The 5582-nt window shown below is 40.1% G+C and overlaps 1 protein-coding gene across 1 annotated transcript in view; it reads left to right on the top strand.

Annotated features, from left to right (window-relative positions):
* SIDT1 (SID1 transmembrane family, member 1) overlaps positions 1 to 5582 on the top strand; it is a 229363-nt gene that overhangs the window by 84356 nt on the left and 139425 nt on the right. The gene's annotated exons all lie outside the window — the stretch shown is intronic.

Raw genomic sequence — 5582 nt, 5'->3', positions numbered from 1 at the left:
TCTCAACCAAAACCATGCAGGCAAGGAGGTAATGGGGATTAAAATACTGATAAAAATCAAAGAAAACAGCCTCCAGTATGTGTTGTATCTCAATGTAAAGAAAACAGAAATCCTCACCACTGGACCAATAAACAACATCCATACAAATGGAGAAAATATTGAAGTTGTGAAAGATTTCATTTTGCTCAGGTCAACCATCAACACTCATGAAAGCAGCATTAGACAAATCTACTGCACAAGACCTCTATGAAGTGTTTAAGTGCAAAGATGTCAGTTTGAGGACTAAGGTGCATTTGACCCAAGTCATGGTATTTTTAACAACCTAGAAGAATGTATTCATTTGAGTTATGGTTATGGAGGAGAATAATAAAAGAACATGGACTGCCCCAAAACACACCAAACAATCCTTGGAAGCCAGGATGGACAGACTTTGTCTCTCATATTTCAGACATATTATCAGGAGGGATCAGTCCCTGGAGAAGAACATCATGCTTGGTAAAGTGGAAATTTAGAGAAAAAGAGGAAGACCCCCCAACAAAATGGATTGGTACAGTGGCAGCAGCATTGGGCTCAAGGGTAGCAACGATTGTCATGTGGGTGGAGGACCAGGCAGAATTTTGCTCTGTTGTGTGTAAGGTTGCTATGAGTCAGTATTGACTCAATGGCACCTAACAACAACAATAACAATAGTTATTAACTGTAATTGACTTATTTGCACAAAGAATCTGTTTCTATTTTTGCTTTGTTATAACAGATGTAGGACTAAATAAACTTAACTTCAAAGAAAGAAACCAGGTTAAAAAAAAAAAAAAAAGAAGGTTATTGGGAGACATATATAAAACCCTGAAAGAAAAAAACTTCCAACCAAGAATCCTCTACCCAGCAAAGCTGTCAACCAAATACAATGGTGTAATCAGAACATTGCAGGATAAACAGAAGCTAAGGGATTTTGCCAAATCCAACCCTGTTATGAAAAACATCCTAAAGGGCGTTCTGTGGACTGAGAACCAACAAGAACAGAAAACAACCAGAGATTGACATATGTGGCAGCATCACCCTGAACTCAATCGACAAATGGAAGAGTTGAGAACAGAATAAAACTGTAAGAACAAATCCAGAAGATCTGGGAGGTCAGTCTATGATCAAAACAATTACAACGTGAAAGAAGGTAAACTTGTAGGAACAGAGATGCAGGTGGTGAGAAGGTCAGGTAGATTACAGGATAAAATAGAGTGTCTTAAATGGAGGGAAAAGTTAATGGAATATAAGGTAACCACAACAGTGGGATTGGGGTGGAGGTTTAGGTGGAGGTGGAGGGAGGCAACGGTAGAGCACAGGATAAGGGCAGACATACCATAGTTCGAGTGTTGGGGAGGGCGATCCAAGAAAGGGGAGGAGGTGAAAGAACAGGGTAGATAGGGGAACACTGAAACAGATTTGCATGGGCTAAGTGGGACAGAGGTAAATGGTGATGTATGCTCAACCTTGGAACAACAGGGCTCTGTGATACAGGGATCGAGGCATACGCTGAAGAGGGGAAATAATACTAAGATGATTGACTGTCTTATGGATATTGGTTTCCTTGCCTACTATTGTAAAATAAACACTTGAGTGAGATAGAAAAGAATTTCGGGAAGCATGATTATAACTGATTGGAATACCTAAAAGGAGTTCTACAACTTGCCCAGTGAAATAGCGGAGCCTTTGCAGTAGGACCTTAGGTGGAATCTTGAGCCCCATCCATAACCTTCTGAGGTGGGACATTCCCACTAGAAAGGACAAGCAGACCAGCCTGGAACATCTAGAGGGACAGAAGATACATCTTCAAAGAAAGATAATCAGGAAAAATCCAAATCTAAGATGTCAGTATGACTGGCTACTACAAGAATAAGCAAGCTGTTCACTGGGAAGCCATCAAGGCAAGCAATCAAGTTCCTTCAGGACAAACCCCTTTCTAAGAATGAACCCAAAGGGAACACATGAGCATACATGTAAGTTTGCTGGCGACCACATTGGTCTACTGGTGAGTGGAAGAGGAGGAAAGGCAGCAATAAAGAAATGGGCTGAGTTCAACCATGGTCCATAGACTCCCATCAACCTGGAGATGAGAGAGAGAAGAGGAAGGGCTGGTTGGTCCAAAGTGTGGACCCACGTACAAGGACGTAGCAACAGAGGGCTAGAGCTGAGACTGAAGCATCCAGCTGATATAAAGTGAGGGGAGATGCACAAGAACAGCCAAAACTTGCAGTCAGTACCCATTTGTCCTTGATGGTTTAATAATCAGAACTCGACTAGAAGAAGACAAATATATATATATATATATTATAAAGGAAACAAGGGTAAATTGCTACAGTTTGATGAACCTGACCTATATTCATGAAGGTTGTTGTTGTTGTTGTTGTTAGGTGCCATCCAGTCAGTACCAGCTCATAGCAATCCTATGCACAGCGGAACGAAACACTGCCCAATCCTAGGCCAACCTCACTCCTGTTGCCACGCTTGAGTCCATTGATGCTGCCACTTGGCCAATCCATCTTGTTGGGGGTCTTCCTCTTTTTCGCTGACCCTCCACCTTACCAAACATGATGTCCTTCTCCAGCGACTGGTCCCTCCTAACAATATGTCCGAAGTATGAGAGACGAAGTTTGGCCATCCTTGCCTCCAAGGAGCACCCTGGCTGCACTTCTTCCAAAACAGATCTACTGATTCTTTTGGCAGCCCATGGCACTTTCAATATTCTCCTCCAAGACCACAACTCAAAAGCATCAATTCTTCTACAGTCTTCCTTATTCACTGTCCAGCTTTTGCATGCATATGCAAATACCAACAGAGAAGGAAGGAGTCTTCACATCAAGTATCAATGCTGTCCCCTCTGTACACAGAATAGATAGGGACAGGCAATTTAGATATTGGCTACCTAAAATAAGGGAGTGATAAAGGCGCGCAGTGACTGGCTTACAAGGTTTCATGGGGAGCTTAGTTTAATAGTGTGTGGGTAAAGAGAGTCTCTGCTGAATAGTTTTCAACTTGTCTAGGTCCGGTGAAAAGAAATGGGGATAAGATTCTTATGATTCAATTGTGAGTAACTGTTATTATGACTAATTGCAACTGTCACAATTTTAAAGGTAGAAGTTTTGTAACAAAAACAGGAGAGTGTTTAATCTTACAGTCCAGAAACAAAGGACCCTCAGACCATCAAGGGAGAAAAGCACAAGAGGAATGTAAGACCTTATCCAGAGAAGCAGCAACACCAAAGATGGTGGCAGAGATGGGGACATGGAAAGAGGGAGCAGCTGAGGACTCTAGATTCATGGAAAGAGAGGGCCTAAGAGCTGTCCGCCAGGAGGCAAACTTGCAGAATGTGCCCTTTGGTGGTATAAATTATTATATATGCCTGAGTGTTTAAAAAAAGAGCTAAAGTGAATAGAGAGAAACACCGTTAAATGATGGTACAAGAGGGGATTATAATCATTGTAATGAAACAAGGTATATGATTTGTTGAATATAAAACTGATGATCTGCCCTGTAAACTTTTACTCAATCCACAATAAAACCCTTAACTTGTTGTTGTTGTTGTTGTTACGTGTTGTGGAGTCGATTCCGACTCATAGCGACCCTGTACAGGGTTTCTGAGGCTGTAAATCTTTACGGGAGCAGAAAGCCTTCTCTTTCTCCCTGGAACAGCTGGTAGTTTCGAACTGCTGACCTTGCAGTTCGCAGCCCGATTCGTAACCACTACGCTACCAGAGTTCCTTAAATAAAAAAAATTAAATTAAAAACCCTTTGCATAGTCAGTAAAGCACAGGTAGACATCTTTCTGGTATTCTGTTTTCAGCCAACCTTGAGCTGACGTCAATAATGATATCCCTCCTTCCACATCCTCAACTGAATCCAGATTGAACCACTGGCAGTTAGTTCTCTGTCAATATACTATTGCAGCCGTTTTTAAATTTTCTTTAGCAAAATTTTACTTGTATGCAAGATTAATGATATTGTTAGATGATTTCAGTGTTTAATGGGTCATCTCTCTTTGGAATAGGCATAAATATGTGCTGCCAGTGCCTCATCAGTTTGTTGAAAGATTTGTATTCCATGAATTCCCAGAGACTTGTTCTTTGCCAATGCCTTCAATGTACCTCAGACTTCTTACTTCAATATCATTGGCTTTTGATCATATGCTACCTTTTGAAATGATTGTGCATCGACCATTTCTTTATGTTACAGTGAGTGTTTATTCCTTCCATCTTCTTTTGATGCTTTCTGCATCATTTAATATTTTGCCCATAAAATCCTTTTTATATGGCAAGTCAAGGCCTGAATTTTTCTTCAGTTCACTCAGGTGAACGTGTTCTTCCCTCTGGGTTTTCTAACGCAAGGTCTTTGCACGTTTCATTATAATATTTGATTTTGTCTTCTTGAGCTGCTCTTTGAAGTTTTCTGTTCAGCTCTTTTACTTCCTCATTTCTTCCATTTGCTTTAGCATCTCTACAATGGAGAGCAAGTTTTGCAGTCTCTTCTGATATCTACTTTCATCTTTTCCTTCTTTTTTATCTTCTTAATGACCTTTTGTTTTCTTCCTGTATGATACTCTTGATGCCATCTCACAACGCTTCTGGTCTTTGCTCTTTAGTGTCTAATGCATCAAATTTGTTCTTGAGATGGTTTCTAAATTCAGGTGAATATGTTCAAAGTCATATTTGGCTCTCTTGGATTTGTTTTAATTTTCTTCAGATTTCAGCCTGAACTTGCATATCAGCAGCTGATGTTGTGTTCCATAGTCTGCCCCTGGCCTTGTTTTGGCTAATGACATAGAGCTTTTCAACCATCTTTTTCCACAGATGTAGTAATTTGATTTCTGTGTGTTCCATCTGGTGAGACACGTGAGTATAGTAGTCTTTTATGTTGTTTAGAAAAAGGTATTTGCAATGAACAAGTCATTGGTTTTGCAAAATTCTACCATGCAATCTCCAGCATCGTTTCTATCACCAAGGCCATATTTTCCAACTACTGATCATTCCTGTTTGTTTACAGCCTTAGCATTTCAATCACCAATAATTATCAAATTATCTTGATTGCATGTTTGATCAATTTCATACTGAAGAAGTTGTTAGAATTCTTCAATTTCATTAATGGCATTGGTGGTTGGTGCATAAATTTGAATAATAGTTGAATTAACTGGTCTTCCTTGTAAATGTATGGATATTATCCCATCACAGACAGCTTTATACTTCAAGACAGATCTTGAAATGTCCTTTTTGATGATAACTGTGATGCCATTCCTCTTCAATTTGTCATTCATGGTGTAGTAAACCTTGTGGTTGTTAGATTCAAGATGGCTAATACCAGCCCATTTCAGCACACTAATGCCTAGGATATCAATGTTTATATGTTCCATTTCATTTTTTTGAGTTGTGCCCCATCAGCAAATGAAGGTCCTGAGGATTTTACTCTACTCGCATCATCACGGTCAACTTTACTTTAAGGAGGCAGCTATTCCCCAGTCACATCTTGAGTGCCTTCCAACCTGAGAGGCTCATCTTCTAGCACTGTAGTCTGACAAGATTTTGGTGCTCTTCATCATG

This window comes from Chrysochloris asiatica, unplaced genomic scaffold (assembly GCF_000296735.1).
Source record: "Chrysochloris asiatica unplaced genomic scaffold, ChrAsi1.0 scaffold00061, whole genome shotgun sequence".
NCBI classification, from domain to species: Eukaryota; Metazoa; Chordata; class Mammalia; order Afrosoricida; family Chrysochloridae; genus Chrysochloris; species Chrysochloris asiatica.
The sequence above is the reverse complement of the archived record's forward strand: the minus strand, read 5'-3'. Positions and strand labels throughout refer to the sequence as shown.